This window comes from Camelina sativa, chromosome 3, assembly GCF_030686135.1.
Source record: "Camelina sativa cultivar CO46 ecotype springtype chromosome 3, ASM3068613v1".
Lineage (NCBI taxonomy): Eukaryota > Viridiplantae > Streptophyta > Magnoliopsida > Brassicales > Brassicaceae > Camelina > Camelina sativa.
In genome coordinates this window covers 31,513,269-31,530,768 of record NC_141882.1, presented here as the reverse complement: position 1 = coordinate 31,530,768, position 17,500 = coordinate 31,513,269, and the positions used below count along the sequence as shown (strand labels likewise).

Here is a 17,500-nt window from a genome sequence, read left to right as displayed (position 1 = left end):
TTCATTTACAAGAGAAAAAATACCCTCTGACCAAGTTTCTACTTATTGGAGTTTGATCCACGAAGAAAAAAAGGAAAACTTAAAAAAAGAATTTTTAAATCGAATTGAAGTTTTAGATAAGGAATGGTCTATTGAAAATATACTGGAAAAAACGACTCGATTTTGTTATAACGAAGCTAAAAAAGAATATTTACCTAAAAATTATGATCCATTTTTGCATGGAATCTCTCGGGGAAGAATAAAAAAATTAACTCGATTCAAAATCATAACCGAAACCGATAGAAAAAATAATATAGGAGGATCCTGGATAAACAAGATTCATGGTCTACTTCTGAAAATTAATTATCACAAATTTGAGCAAACAATAGAAAATTTTAATAGAAAATCTTTGTCAATAGAGAAAAAACTTTCTTTTTTTTCAGAACCCCAACAAGAAGAAAAAATTCATTCACATTCAGAAGAAGAAATAAAAATTTTTAAATTTTTATTTGATATCGTTAGAACTGATAGTAACGACCAAACGCTTATAAAAAATTTTATTAATTTCCATGAAATCCATAAAAAAGTTCCTCGATGGTCATACAAATTAATAAGTGAGTTGGAAGAATTGGAAGGCGAAAATGAAGAAAATGTACCAATGGAGCCTGGAATTCGGTCAAGAAAAGCAAAACGTGTAGTGGTTTTTACTGATAAAGAGCCACATGACGAGATTTATACTAATCTCAAAGATAATCAAAATTCTGATCAAAAAGATGAAATGGCTTTGATCCGTTATTCACAACAATCTGATTTTCGTCGAGAGATAATTAAAGGATCCATGCGTTCCCAAAGGCGTAAAACAGTTATTTGGCAATTTTTTCAAGCAAAAGTACATTCCCCCTTTTTTTTTGATCGAATAGATAAACTTTTTTTTTTTTCATTTGATATATGGGGGCTAAATAATTTTTTTTTTAAAAATGTCATGTGGAAAACGAACAAAAAAATTTTTTATCAAAAAAAAGAAGAACAATTAAAAATAGAAGAAAAAAAACGGATAGAAATTGCAGAAACTTGGGATACCTTCCTACTTGCTCAAATAATAAGAGGTTCTCTCTTAGTAACTCAATCGATTCTTAGAAAATATATTATATTACCTTTATTGATAATAATTAAAAATAGCGCCCGTATGTTATTATTTCAATTTCCCGAGTGGTCCGAGGATTTAAAGGATTGGAAACGTGAAATGCATGTTAAATGCACTTATAATGGGGTTCAACTATCCGAAACAGAATTTCCAAGAAACTGGTTAACGGATGGTATTCAGATAAAAATCCTATTTCCTTTTTATCTTAAACCTTGGCATAAATCTAAATTTAAAGCATCTCAGAAGGCTCGTCTAAAAAAAACAAAAGACAAAGGAGAAAAAAATGATTTTTGTTTCTTAACAGTTTGGGGAATGGAAACCGAACTACCGTTTGGTTCTGCCCAAAGAAAGACTTCTTTTTTTGAACCTATTTCTAAAGAATTAAAAAAAAGAATCAAAAAATTCAAAACAAAGTCTTTGGTTGTTTTAAGGATTTTCAAAGAAAGAGCAACAATTTTCCTAAAAGTCGCAAAAGAAATTAAAAATTGGATTCTCAAAAATTTTATTTTTATAAAAGAAAAGATAAAAGACCTTTCAAAACGAAATCTAATTTCATTATTTGGCCCGAGAGAAATATATGAATTAAATGAAACTAAAAAAGATTCAATAATAAGTAATCAGATGATTCATGAACTATCTGTTCAAAATAAATCCACGGGGTGGGCAAATGCTTCACTTAGCGAAAACAAAATAAAAAATTTGATTGATAGAATAAAGACAATCAGAAATCAAATAGAAGAAATTTCCAAAGAAAAACAAAACTTAACTAATAGTTGTACCAAACTGCGTTATGATTCTAAAATAATTGAGTCATCAAAAAAAATTTGGCAGACATTCAAAAGAAAAAATACCCGATTAATTCGTAAATCCTTTTTTTTTTTTAAATTTTGCATCGAACAACTATCTATAGCTATTTTTCTAGGTATCATTAATATTCCAAGAATTACTACACAACTTTTTTTTGAATCAACAAAAACAATTCTTGATAAATATATTTACAAGAATAAAGAAAATGGAGAAAACAAAAAAAATACTATTTATTTTATTTCGACTATAAAAAATTTAATATCCAATAAACAAAAGATGAGTTATGACTTATGCTCTTTATCACAAGCATATGTATTTTACAAATTATCACAAATAAAAGTTAGTAACTTTTCTAAATTAAAGGCTGTTCTTGAATATAACATATGCATAACATCCTTTTTTGTTAAGAATAAAATAAAGATTTTTTTTCAAGAACAAGGAATCTTTCATTATGAATTGAAAAATAAAACCATTTTTAATTCCGAAGTAAATCAATGGAAAAACTGGTTACGAAGTCATTATCAATACAATTTACCCCAGATTGCATGGGCTAGATTAGTAACCCAAAATTGGAAAAAGAAAAAAAAAAAAGATTCTCTAGTTCTAAACCCAAGTTTAACCAAAGAGGATTCATATGAAAAAAAGAAATTTGATAATTACAAAAAACAAAAGTTTTTTGAGGCCGACTCATTATTAAATCCAAAACATAATTTAAAAAAAGATTATATATATAATCTTTTTTGCTATAAATCTATTCATTCTACAGAAAAAAATTTTGACATGTCTATAGGGATTGCCTTAGATAATTGTTTAGTCTCTTCTTGTTTAGAAAAATATAATATTCGGGGTATGGGGAAAATTCGGTATAGAAAATATTTGGATTGGAGAATTCTTAACTTCGGGTTTACAAAAAAAGTAAATATTGCGCCCTGGGTTGATACTAAGAGTAAAAAAAAATATATTAATACTAAAGTTCAGAATTATCCAAAAATTGATAAAAAAAATAAGACGGATCTTTCTAATCAAAAAAGAAACTTTTTTGATTGGATGGGAATGAATGAAGAAATATTAAATCGTCGTATAACAAATTTTGAAATTTTTTTCTTTCCGGAATTTTTCTTATTTTCTAGTACATATAAAATGAAACCGTGGGTCATACCAATCAAATTACTTCTTTTAAATTTTAATGAAAACTTAAATGTTAATAAAAAGATCACTCGTAATAAAAAGATCACTCGAAAGAAAAAAGGTTTTATACCATCAAATAAAAAAAAATCCCCGCGAGTTTATAATCTGAATAAGGAAGAAAAAGAATCGGCCGGTGAATTAGAGCTTGAATCAGATAAAGAAAAAAAAAGAAATCCCGAATCAGCTCTATTAAACCAAGAAAAAAATATTGAAGAAAATTTTGCAGAATCAACGATAAAAAAACGTAAAAATAAAAAACAATATAAAAGCAATACAGAAGCGGAACTTGATTTATTTCTCACAAGATATTCGCGTTTTCAATTGCGATGGAATGGTTTTTTTAATCAAAAAATTCTCAATAATGTAAAAGTATACTGTCTCTTGGTTAGACTAAACAATCCAAACGAAATAGCGATATCGTCTATTGAAAGAGGAGAGATGCGCCTAGACATTCTAATGATGGAGAAAAATTTCACTTTTGCAAAATTAATGAAAAAAGGAATATTGATTATTGAACCTGTCCGTTTGTCTGTACAAAACGACGGACAACTTATTATATACAGAACCATAGGTATTTCATTGGTTCATAAAAAAAAACAAAAAATAAGTAAAAGATACAAAAAAAAAAGCTATATTGATAAAAAAAAAATTGAAAAATCCATTACAAAATATCAAAACAAAACTGTAAATAGAAAAAACACTAATTATGATTTCTTTGTCCCTGAAAAAATTCTATCCCCTAAACGACGTAGAGAATTTCGAATTCTAATTTGTTTCAACTTAAAAAAAAAAACTGCGAGGGATAGAAATTCAAGATTTAATAAGAATATTCAAAACTTGACCACAGTTTTGCATAACAAGAAAGATCTTGATAAGGATAAAAAAAACCTAATTAATTTAAAATCCTTTCTTTGGCCCAATTTTAGATTAGAAGATTTAGCTTGTATGAATCGCTATTGGTTTAATACTACTAACGGAAATCGTTTCAGTATGATAAGAATACGCATGTATACGCGATTTCCGATTCATTAATGATAGAGACTTTTTACTATATATAATAAGTTACGGTATCTAAAAACAACTATATGCACAAATTAGGAGGGATTTTTTTAAATTCCATCTTTATACATGAGATTAATTTAATTAATCACATAGATACCAATTAGAGCGGATCCATAAAAAAATTAATAGAATCCTCCTTTTTGAGATCTAAATTTATATTTTTTTATAATTATAAGATAAAATGAAGAATTAAGAAGTTGATAATTAAATTCAGATCCTTGTACAAAAAAACTACCATTATTATTACTGATCAGTAAAATTCATATCTTTCAATTCATATTAAAAGGGGAAGGATTTCTTTTTATGATAAAAAATACATTCATTTCATTTGAAGAACAAAAAGAAGAAAGCAGGGGATCCGTTGAATTTCAAGTATTTAGTTTCACTAATAAGATACGAAGACTTACTGCACATTTGGAATTGCACAGAAAAGATTATTTATCTCAGAGGGGTCTACGAAAAATTCTGGGAAAACGTCAACGACTGCTGGCTTATTTGTCAAAAAAAAATAGAGTACGTTATAAAGAATTAATTAATCAGTTGAATATTCGGGAATTAAAAACTCGTTAAATTCCAAAATTGTGAATTAGTGAATTTTTTAGATCTTCAATTTTTTGAAAAACTTCTTTATTCAGCAATCTAATTCATGCCAGAACGAATCAAGGAAAAACTTATGAAGAGACCAGTTACAGGAAAAGATCTTATGATAGTCAATATGGGACCTCACCACCCATCCATGCATGGTGTTCTTCGCTTAATTGTTACTCTAGATGGTGAGGATGTTGTTGACTGTGAACCCATATTAGGTTATTTACACAGAGGAATGGAAAAAATTGCAGAAAACCGAGCAATTATACAATATTTACCTTATGTAACGCGATGGGATTATTTAGCTACTATGTTTACAGAAGCAATAACAGTAAATGGACCAGAACAATTGGGAAATATTCAAGTTCCTAAAAGGGCCAGCTATATCAGAGTAATTATGCTGGAATTGAGTCGTATAGCTTCTCATCTGTTATGGCTCGGCCCTTTTATGGCAGATATTGGTGCACAGACTCCCTTTTTCTATATTTTCAGAGAACGAGAATTTGTATATGATCTATTCGAAGCTGCCACCGGTATGAGAATGATGCATAATTTTTTTCGTATTGGAGGAATAGCGGCCGATTTACCTTATGGTTGGATAGATAAATGCTTGGATTTTTGTGATTATTTTTTAACAGAGGTTGTTGAATATCAAAAACTCATTACACGAAATCCTATTTTTTTAGAACGGGTTGAAGGGGTTGGGATTGTTGGTGGGGAAGAAGCAATAAATTGGGGTTTATCCGGACCAATGCTACGCGCATCCGGAATACCATGGGATCTTCGTAAAGTTGATCGTTATGAGTCTTACGATGAATTTGAATGGGAAATTCAGTGGCAAAAACAAGGAGATTCATTAGCTCGTTATTTAGTACGACTTAGCGAAATGACAGAATCCATAAAAATTATTCAACAGGCTCTGGAAGGACTTCCAGGGGGTCCCTATGAAAATTTAGAAAGCAGGGGCTTTGATAGAAAAAGGAATCCAGAATGGAATGATTTTGAATATCGATTCATTAGTAAAAAACCTTCTCCTACTTTTGAATTATCGAAACAAGAACTTTATGTAAGAGTTGAAGCTCCAAAAGGGGAGTTGGGAATTTTTCTCATAGGAGATCAAAGCGGTTTTCCTTGGAGATGGAAAATCCGACCACCGGGTTTTATTAATTTGCAAATTCTTCCTGAACTAGTTAAAAGAATGAAATTGGCTGATATTATGACGATACTCGGTAGCATAGATATAATTATGGGAGAAGTTGATCGTTAAAATGATAATTTATGCAACAACAGTCCAAACTATAAATTCTTTTGTTAAATTGGAATCTTTAAAAGAGGTCTATGGACTCATATGGATATTTGTCCCTATATTTTCTCTTATATTGGGAATCATAACAGGTGTACTAGTAATTGTGTGGTTAGAAAGAGAAATATCTGCAGGGATACAACAACGTATTGGACCTGAATACGCAGGCCCGTTGGGAATTCTTCAAGCTCTAGCCGATGGGACAAAACTACTTTTCAAAGAAAATCTTCGTCCATCTAGAGGAAATACTCCTTTATTTAGTATTGGACCATCTATAGCAGTTATCTCAATTTTACTAAGTTACTCAGTAATTCCCTTTAGTAATCACCTTGTTTTAGCGGATCTCAATATCGGTATTTTTTTATGGATTGCCATCTCAAGTATTGCTCCTATTGGACTTCTTATGTCAGGATATGGATCAAATAATAAATATTCTTTTTTAGGTGGTCTGCGAGCTGCTGCCCAATCGATTAGTTATGAAATACCATTAACTCTATGTGTTTTATCAATATCTCTACGTGCGATTCGTTGAAACATAAACGTTTATTTTTACTATTCCGTTTCTTTATTTTTACTATTCCGTTTCTTCTAGACGAATAAGTTAAACAACGGAATAGATATATTTATCTTTCGAATTAATAAAAGGAATTTGATAGTTATATATGAGTGAAAAAAAACTGCTCAGAAATTTGCCGTAAAAAGAAAAATTGAGTCTCATTTCCTATGTACAAAGGTTAAACGAAAATAAACATAAGTGTAAGAATCACTTTACCCCAAGGTTGGTTGATTAGTCATCCTGGCTTGAAGCGGGTTAAATATATTAACCGGACGACGTTTTCACTATCAGTTATATAGATTAACATACATATATTACAAAGTGAGCGGCAATTAGGTAAAAGTTAGTGGATGGTTAGAAACACCAAAATACACAAAGAATTTGTAATAGAGATTAACCAAATTGAAAAGGATATTTATGCATAACATAAGATAAAAAAAAGAAGGTTAATTGGGGCTTGAAATTAGTAGAAATGATCAGACAGTACTCCCCAAGATTCCGATTCAGAGTAGGCTCCTATCCACCGACAAATGTAATGACTATCAGAAACGAAATAATCCTTTATTTTTTATAAGTCCACCAACTTTTTTCTAAAAAAGAAAGAAGAATAGGAACGAAACAAGGATATTTTTTTCATATATTTCGAAAATAAAATCGAATTTCTGTTATGAATAATAAACTACTAGGAGGTATAATTATTTTTCGTAATCGAAAACCACGATGGGCTGAAATACCTTTTTTTATTTTTACAAGGAGTATTTTATTAAAGAGTTAAGTTATTACTCAATAAATAGAAATTCAAATTTGTAAAGGATGAGATGAATTCCGAAGCGCTTTTTTGATTCTTAGAATTTGAGCAGACAGAATTCCATTGGTATAATTCGGGACCCCAGATATATTTAATCCGTTTTAGAACACATCATATCCATCTAAATGAGACTATAATCTGGTCCTTAGATTTATTTACGGCCCCCGAGGAGCCGTATGAGGCGAAGACCTCATGTACGGTTCTGTAATAGCGGTGAAAATAGTAATGTTATCGCCGACTAGGATTATCTAACAGTTTAAGTACAGTTGATATAGTTGAGGCACAATCAAAATATGGTTTTTGGGGATGGAATTTGTGGCGTCAACCTATAGGTTTTATCATTTTTCTAATTTCTTCCCTAGCAGAATGCGAGAGGTTACCGTTTGATTTACCAGAAGCGGAAGAAGAATTAATAGCAGGTTATCAAACTGAATATTCAGGTATCAAATTTGGTTTATTTTACGTTGCTTCTTATCTAAATCTATTAATTTCCTCATTATTTGTAACAGTTCTATACTTAGGCGGTTGGAATATTTCTATTCCGTATATATCTATTCTGGAACTATTTCAAAGGGATCAAATTTTTGGAACAACAATTGGTATCTTTATTACATTAGCTAAAACTTATTTGTTCTTGTTCATTTCTATCGCAACAAGATGGACTTTACCTAGGCTAAGAATGGATCAACTATTAAATCTTGGATGGAAATTTCTTTTACCTATTTCCCTTGGTAATCTATTATTAACAACTTCTTTCCAACTCTTTTCGCTCTAAATTGAAAACGAATCCAATATATTCATTATTTTTTTAAACAAGAGAAAGAAACAAAGATAAAATTATTCAGAGATAATTACAATATGCTTCCTATGATAACCGGGTTCATGAATTATGGTCAACAAACCCTACGAGCTGCAAGGTATATTGGTCAAGGTTTCATGATTACCTTATCCCACACAAATCGTTTACCTGTAACTATTCAATATCCCTATGAAAAATTAATAACATCAGAACGTTTCCGCGGTCGAATCCATTTTGAATTTGATAAATGCATTGCTTGTGAAGTATGTGTTCGAGTATGTCCTATAGATTTGCCTGTTGTTGATTGGAAATTGGAAACTAATATTCGAAAAAAACGATTGCTTAATTACAGTATTGATTTTGGAATTTGTATATTTTGTGGTACATTGTGTTGAGTATTGTCCAACAAATTGTTTGTCAATGACTGAAGAATATGAATTTTCCACTTATGATCGTCACGAATTGAATTATAATCAAATAGCTTTGGGTCGTTTACCAATGTCAGTAATTGACGATTACACTATTCGAACAATTTTGAATTCACCTCAAACAAAAAATGGGGTAAACCCTTTAATTTGATTAAAAAATGAATTCAAAATTGTTGAATTATATAAAGAATATAATTAAAAACTTGTATTATATTTATATACTAATATTAAGTATTAAGGCGCATTCTTTTAATATAATATATTCGTAATTACTTTCTTGAAATAGATAGTTTGAAAATACATTTTAGAATAAAAAAGAGAAACTGTCTAATAATTGTATCTACATCAATTCATATCCATTAGATTCTAATTTCACTCTATTAAAAACATATTAAAAAAAATTTCCTGGTTAAATTAATAAGGTCATGAAAAGGATTTCGATTTTTTTCTTATTTTAATAATATAATGGATTTGCCTGGACCAATACATGATTTTCTTTTAGTTTTTCTGGGATCCGGTCTTCTAGTAGGAGGTCTGGGAGTGGTATTACTTCCCAACCCAATATTTTCAGCCTTTTCCTTAGGATTTGTTCTTGTTTGTATATCTTTATTGTATATTCTATCAAATTCCCATTTTGTAGCTGCTGCACAACTCCTTATTTATGTGGGGGCCATAAATGTTTTAATCATATTTGCTGTGATGTTCATGAATGATTCAGAATATTCCACCGATTTCAATCTGTGGACCGTTGGGAATGGGATTACTTCGTTGGTTTGTACAACTATTCTTTTTTTATTAATGTCTACTATTCTCGATACGTCATGGTACGGGGTTATTTGGACTACAAAATTAAACCAGATTCTAGAGCAAGATTTAATAAGTAATAGTCAACAAATAGGAATTCATTTATCAACAGATTTTTTTCTGCCATTTGAACTCATTTCAATAATTCTTTTAGTTGCTTTGATAGGTGCAATTTCTGTGGCTCGTCAATAAAAAATAATTAGTAAAGACCAAAGAAAACTTTGTGTATGTTATGATTTTTTCCGTTCATTAAATTAAATTTGATTGAATACTATTTCATATTTTAAGAATCAATTTTTATATTTGATATATATTAAAAAAAATTTTTACCTAATATTGTTTTTATTCGTACTTTTTTGTTATATTCTAGTTGATGGAATCCGGTGAATTATTTTTCATATTGAAATGAATCAAAATTGATAAGGAGTTGCTGAATGATACTCGAACATGTACTTGTTTTGAGTGCCTATTTATTTTTGATTGGTCTTTATGGATTGATCACGAGTCGAAATATGGTTAGGGCTCTTATGTGTCTTGAACTTATACTCAATGCAGTTAATATGAATTTCGTAACATTTTCTGATTTTTTTGATAATTCCCAACTAAAAGGGGATATTTTCTGCATTTTTGTTATAGCAATTGCAGCCGCTGAAGCAGCTATTGGATTAGCTATAGTCTCGTCAATTTATCGTAACAGAAAATCAACTCGCATAAACCAATCGACCTTATTAAATAAGTAACATAAAAAAATTAGAGATTGAAATTTTCATATATTATAGGTTATGACCTACTAGATTATATTTGTAAAAATTTAAGAAATCAAAGTATTTTAGCCCCATTTTTTATCAATTGAGCCAGAATTCATTACAAAAATTCTATTAAAGGAAATCATTGCTTCATCTAGTATTTTAATATATCATTCAGTTAGAAGTTTACTAGATTGAAAATTTATGACATTCAAAAAACTATCGATCCTATGTCACATTCAGTAAAAATTTATGATACCTGTATAGGATGTACTCAATGTGTCCGAGCATGCCCTACAGACGTATTAGAAATGATACCTTGGGATGGATGTAAAGCTAAGCAAATAGCTTCCGCTCCAAGAACCGAGGACTGTGTTGGTTGTAAGAGATGTGAATCCGCCTGTCCAACGGATTTTTTGAGCGTTCGAGTTTATTTATGGCATGAAACAACTCGAAGTATGGGTCTAGCTTATTGATACGTTACCGAAAACCTCATTTGAATAAATTTGGAATACATTTTTTTTTTTATTGACAAGTACTCGTACTCAAAAAAGTTAAATTATATTTTTTATTTATATATTTTTTTTGAGTACGCGTTCTTTGGACCTGGTGTATCTTGTCTTTACCACGAATGATTTTCCTTGGTTAACAATAATTGTTGTTTTTCCAATATCTGCTGGTTCATTAATGTTATTTCTCCCGCATAGGGGAAATAAAGTCAATAAATGGTATACTATATGCATTTGTATCTTAGAACTTCTTCTAACGACCTATGCTTTTTGTTATAATTTTAAAATGGACGATCCATTAATTCAACTGTCCGAAGATTATAAATGGATCAATTTTTTTGATTTTTACTGGAGAATGGGAATAGATGGACTTTCTATAGGAACGATTTTACTGACGGGATTTATTACTACTTTAGCCACTTTAGCGGCTTTTCCAGTTACTCGGGATTCCCGATTATTTCATTTCCTGATGTTAGCAATGTACAGCGGTCAAATAGGATCATTTTCTTCTCGGGATCTTCTACTTTTTTTCATCATGTGGGAATTAGAATTAATTCCCGTTTATCTACTTTTATCCATGTGGGGTGGAAAGAAACGTCTCTATTCAGCTACAAAATTTATTTTGTACACGGCAGGAAGTTCTATTTTTTTATTAATAGGAGTTTTAGGTATAAGTTTATATGGTTCGAACGAACCAACATTAAATTTAGAACTTTTAGCTAATCAATCCTATCCTGTTACACTCGAAATACTATTTTATATTGGATTTCTTATTGCTTTTGCCGTCAAATCACCGATTATCCCTTTACATACTTGGTTACCTGACACCCACGGCGAGGCACATTACAGTACCTGTATGCTTCTCGCTGGAATCTTATTAAAAATGGGAGCATATGGGTTGGTTCGAATCAATATGGAATTATTACCCCATGCTCATTCTATGTTTTCTCCTTGGTTGATGGTAGTCGGTACAATCCAAATAATTTATGCAGCTTCAACATCTCTTGGTCAACGTAATTTAAAAAAGAGAATAGCCTATTCTTCTGTATCTCATATGGGTTTTATAATTATAGGTATTAGTTCTATCACGGATCCTGGACTTAATGGAGCTATTTTACAAATAATTTCTCATGGGTTTATTGGCGCTGCACTTTTTTTCTTGGCAGGAACGAGTTATGATAGAATTAGGCTTGTTTATCTTGATCAAATGGGTGGAATGGCTATCTCCATTCCAAAAATATTTACAATGTTCACTATCTTATCGATGGCTTCCCTTGCATTGCCGGGCATGAGTGGTTTTATTGCAGAATTAATTGTTTTTTTTGGAATAATTACCAGCCAAAAATATTTCTTAATTTCCAAAATTTTAATTATTTTTGTAATGGCAATTGGGATTATATTAACTCCTATATATTTATTATCTATGTCACGCCAAATGTTCTATGGATACAAGTTAATTAATGTCAAAAACTTTTCTTTTTTTGATTCTGGACCCCGAGAGTTATTTCTTTCAATCTCTATTCTTCTGCCCATAATTGGTATTGGGATTTATCCTGATTTTGTGCTCTCATTAGCAAGTGACAAGGTCGAATCCATTTTATCTAATTATTTTTATGGATAGTTTTCAGGAAATTAAAAAAAGCATTAAAGTGAATTGTAATCAGAAGTCTTTGGTCTTTGTATTGTGAGAACCTTTTGAATCATTGTACTACTTGATTCAAAAGGTTCTTGATAATTTACTACTAAAACTAAATTAGATTTCTTAACTTATACGAAGTTAGAGTTAGATATAAATGCTATTTTTTTATTTAGATTTGGATTCCTTTTTGTTTGGTACTTTAATTCGATGTAAAGGAACCATAACTATGTAAACCTATTCCTAAAAGATTGACGCCAAAATAGCATATCCAAATTAAAAGAAAACCTATCGAAGCCACAAGGGCAGAATTTATACCCCTACCATTCCTATTCGTTTTAATATGTAAATAAATTGCGAATACAGTCCAAGTAATAAATGCCCAAGTTTCTTTTGGGTCCCAGTTCCAATATGAACCCCATGTCTCATTAGCCCAGACAGCTCCTGAAAGAATGCCGACGGTTAAAAAGATAAATCCAAGACTAATAATACGAAAACTCCAAAAATCTAATTGTTGAATCAGTTGATACCTATAATAATTTCTAGAAAAACTAAAATTAATGTTTTGTTGTAGTAAAATAGAATTTCTTTCATTTATGTAGTAAAGTACATCAAAAGAAAAAAATTCATTTAATAAAAATTTTTTTTTTATATTCTTTTTCCAAAAAGAAAAAGTAGGTCCGACTTTGCGAAATGTAATCACTAGAAGAGCTATTGATAATAATGATCCGCATAACAGAGCGCCATAGCCTAATATCATCATACTTACGTGCATCATTAACCACTGGGACTGGAGAGCTGGTACTAATATTGCAGACTGAGGCATTTTGTTTAAAAGACCTGAAGTAGCAAAACCCTGAATAAAAAAAGCACTTGGCGCAGTTATTGCGTTTAAGTGATTTTGTTGTTTTTTATTAAAATAGGAAACCATATGAATAAGTGAAAAAGCCCACGCAAGAAAAATTAATGATTCATATAAATTACTTAATGGAAAATGTCCGGAATAAATCCAACGAGTGAATAATAATCCTGTTATACCAAAAAACGTAATTATGATTCCTTTATCTGATGAATCAAAAAATCCTATGATTTCATCTAAATTAACTAAAAAAGTTAAAAAATAAATTGTCAGTACAACTGAAACGACCGAAAAAGATATATGAGTTAATATATGCTCTAAAATTGAAAAAAATCATAAAAAATTTGTTAAAAATTAATAAATTAATAAATTAATACTAGGTTTTACCCGGTTTTATAAAAAAAGTCGGGTATTATTTTGATTATAAAACTTATAATATCTCTTTTAGAAGATCTTATGCCGCTACTCGGACTCGAACCGAGATGCTCTAGCACTGCTTCCTAAGAGCAGCGTGTCTACCAATTTCACCATAGCGGCAACTTGTTCAAAACAATATTAACAAGTTTTGATTCAATCGTCGAGATTCAAATTTAAATAAAGAAGCCAATTGATTCAAAAAGTTTTAATGGATTTAATCAATTAAAACTTTGTGAAATAGGTATTCGGGTTTTAATTCAATTAAGATATTTTTTTTATCTGAGTTATTTAAAATTATTTAAATTCACCTTTTGTCCTTTATATTTTTTCTAGAATACAATGAAAAATATAACTAAATTCAACTTTAACCCAAAGACAAAATTCGAAATGCTCTTTATCATTTTTTTTTCATTTATATGATAACAAAATGCTTTTTCGAAAAATAAAAATTTCTTCAAAACCTTTAGACATTTTAAATAAAATTAGATTTTCCTAATTGCTCGAGAGAAATCAAAAAATTCTCAAAATATTTTTTATGTATCTTTTTATATTGTACAAACATAAGATTTTTTGATCACTTGATTTTTTGATCACTTAAAGTAATTAATTTAAAGATCTTTTATTTCCTCATTAAGAGGAAATAAAAGATCTTTTTTTTTTATTGTATCAAGATAGTGGTGGGGAAAATACGAATCCCCCTTCTAAAAAAAATGTGAACCTTTTTTTTTCTTTTGGTTCCTATTTTTTTTATATGTATTTTCAAAAATTGGTTTTTTTTTTAGTTAGGCTAATTCTAATTATTATAGTTTTTTTATTTATTTTGCTGTACAAAAAAACTTTTTGAATTACCTGTAGAAAGTGATTTCCCTAACGAAAAAGCTTTCAACGCTGTCCAATATCCCTTCCTTTTCCAAATTTTTTTACGAATACGCTTTTTCGAGATAGAAGTACGTTTTTTTGGAACTGCCATTCAAAAATGAAAAAAAAATTTTCAGTGGTATAATTGGATGTCAAAGACATTTATTATTCTATTCTTTCGTACTCCATATCGAGTTATTTTTTTTTTTATTATATATTATTTTCAAAACAAAAAAGACATTCAAAAGTTTCAAATCCAACTGTTTTTTTTTTTACTTTTTTTTAACGTTTGAAATCCGTACGAGAAAACTCATTTAAGTAATCTATACTGATATATTATATTATCAAAAAATATATTATATTATCAAAAAAATTATAAGATTTCTTCACATCATATGTAAAAAAAAAAAGCTCGCTTAGTGTACTGGAAGACAATCACTAAATTCCATGATGCAAATCCATTCCTTAACAATCCTAAAAAATCAAACTCAAATAACTTTGTTTTAGGTAAAGTTTTTTTTATATAATTAATATTAAGTATTTTTTATCGTGTAAATCTTTGTTCTATTCTTAATATATGTATATAAATTATTGTAATACGGAATTAGAATTCACTTTTTCTGTATCTGCATAAAATAACAATAAAATTTTATTTATTTATATTTATTTATTTAGTAGTAATAAAAAAAAAAAGACAAATAATTTTTTTTACAGTAACATAGTAATATTTTTAATCACTTCTAATTTTTTTTATTTGAATATATATTTCTTTTCAAAGATTTATGAAGGATTATTGGAAAACATTTCTATTTAGGTTTAAAATTGCGTACTTTTTTTATTGTCCCCTTTGAAAAAAAAAATATATATATATACAAACCAGTGAATAAGAAATAATAAATTTAATAATAAAATAAAAAGGGTTTTTTATTTTATGGAACATACATATCAATATTCATGGATCATCCCTTTCATTCCACTTCCAGTACCTATTTTACTAGGAGTTGGACTTCTACTTTTTCCGACAGCAACAAAAAACCTTCGCCGCATCTGGACTTTTCTTAGTATTTTTTTGTTAAGTATAGTTATGATCTTTTCATTCTATCTATCTATTCAACAAATTTTTCTAAGTTGCATTCATCAAAATGTATGGTCTTGGACCATAAATAATGAATTTTCTTTTGAGTTCGGTTACTTTATCGATCCACTTACTTCTATTATGTCAATATTAATTACAACTGTTGGGATTTTGGTTCTGATTTATAGTGACAATTATATGTCGCATGATCAAGGATATCTGAGATTTTTTGCTTATATGGGTTTTTTTAATACTTCAATGTTAGGATTAGTTACTAGTTCTAATTTGATCCAAATTTATTTTTTTTGGGAATTAGTTGGAATGTGTTCGTATTTATTAATAGGTTTTTGGTTCACACGACCTATTGCAGCGAATGCTTGTCAAAAAGCTTTTGTAACTAATCGTGTAGGAGATTTTGGTTTATTATTAGGAATTTTAGGTCTTTATTGGATAACTGGCAGTTTTGAATTTCAGGATTTGTTCGAAATATTCAATAATTTAATTTTAAATAATAGAGTAAATCTCTTATTCCTTACTTTGTGTGCATTTCTATTATTTGTAGGTCCTATTGCTAAATCCGCACAATTTCCTCTTCATGTATGGTTACCTGATGCCATGGAGGGCCCTACTCCCATTTCGGCTCTTATACATGCTGCTACTATGGTAGCGGCGGGGATTTTTCTTGTAGCTCGGCTTCTTCCTCTTTTTATAGTTATCCCTTCTATAATGTATATAATATCTTTGATAGGTATAATAACAGTACTCTTAGGGGCCACGTTAGCTCTTGCTCAAAAAGACATTAAGCGAGGTTTAGCCTATTCTACAATGTCTCAACTGGGTTATATGATGTTAGCTCTAGGTATGGGGTCTTATCGATCTGCTTTATTTCATTTGATTACTCATGCTTATTCGAAAGCTTTGTTGTTTTTAGGATCTGGATCCATTATTCATTCAATGGAAGCTATAGTTGGATATTCTCCCGATAAAAGTCAGAATATGATTCTTATGGGTGGTTTGACAAAACATGTCCCGATTACAAAAACGGCCTTTTTAATAGGAACACTCTCTCTTTGTGGTATTCCCCCCCTTGCTTGTTTTTGGTCGAAAGATGAAATTCTTACTGACAGTTTGTTGTTTTCGCCAATTTTTGCAATAATAGCTTGTTCAACAGCGGGATTAACCGCATTTTATATGTTTCGGATTTATTTACTTACTTTCGAAGGACATTTAAACACTTATTTTCTAAATTACAGTGGAAAAAAAAGTAGCTCCTTCTATTCACTCTCTTTATGGGGTAAAGACGAAGAAAAAAAACTTAATAAAAATTTTGGGTTAGTACCATTATTAACAATGAATAATACGAAAAGAGCTTCTTTTTTTTGCAATAAAACATATAAAATTAGTAATAATGTAAGAAATCAAATTTTTATTACTGTTGAAAATTTTGGACTTAATAAAAGAACTTTCTATTATCCCCAGGAATCAGACAATACTATTCTATTTCCTATGCTTATATTGCTTTTATTTACTTTGTTTATTGGAGCCATAGGAATTCCTTTCAATCAAGAAGGAATAGACTTTGATATATTATCAAAATTATTCACGCCGTCAATAAACCTTTTGCATAAAAATTCACAAAATTTTGTAGATTGGTATGAATTTTTGAGAAATGCAACTTTTTCAGTCAGTATAGCTTTTTTTGGAATATTTATAGCATACTGTTTATATAAGCCTTTTTATTCATCTTTATTAAATTTAACCTTACTTAATTCATTTCAAAAATGGAATTCTAAACGAATTCGTTGGGAAAAACTAATAAATTTTGTATATAATTGGTCATATAATCGTGGTTACATAGATGCTTTTTTTAAAACATCTTTCATTGAAAGTATAAGAAGATTAGCAAAACAAACGAATTTTTTTGATAAACGAAT

The 17,500-nt window shown here is 29.4% G+C and overlaps 2 pseudogenes across 2 annotated transcripts in view; one reads left to right on the top strand and one right to left on the bottom strand.

Annotated features, from left to right (window-relative positions):
* Positions 1–940, bottom strand: part of LOC147947975 (uncharacterized) — a 6,769-nt pseudogene extending 5,829 nt beyond the window's left edge. The window contains exon 1 of the transcript XR_015595582.1: positions 1–940. This exon is cut by the window's left edge and continues 5,829 nt beyond it. The product of XR_015595582.1 is annotated as an uncharacterized LOC147947975 (transcript).
* Positions 941–6,036: 5,096 nt separating this feature from the next.
* On the top strand, positions 6,037–8,272 carry LOC147947974 (NAD(P)H-quinone oxidoreductase subunit 1, chloroplastic-like; annotated as a pseudogene). Its single transcript, XR_015595583.1, has 2 exons — positions 6,037–6,589; positions 7,678–8,272. The product of XR_015595583.1 is annotated as an NAD(P)H-quinone oxidoreductase subunit 1, chloroplastic-like (transcript).
* Positions 8,273–17,500: the final 9,228 nt, after the last annotated feature.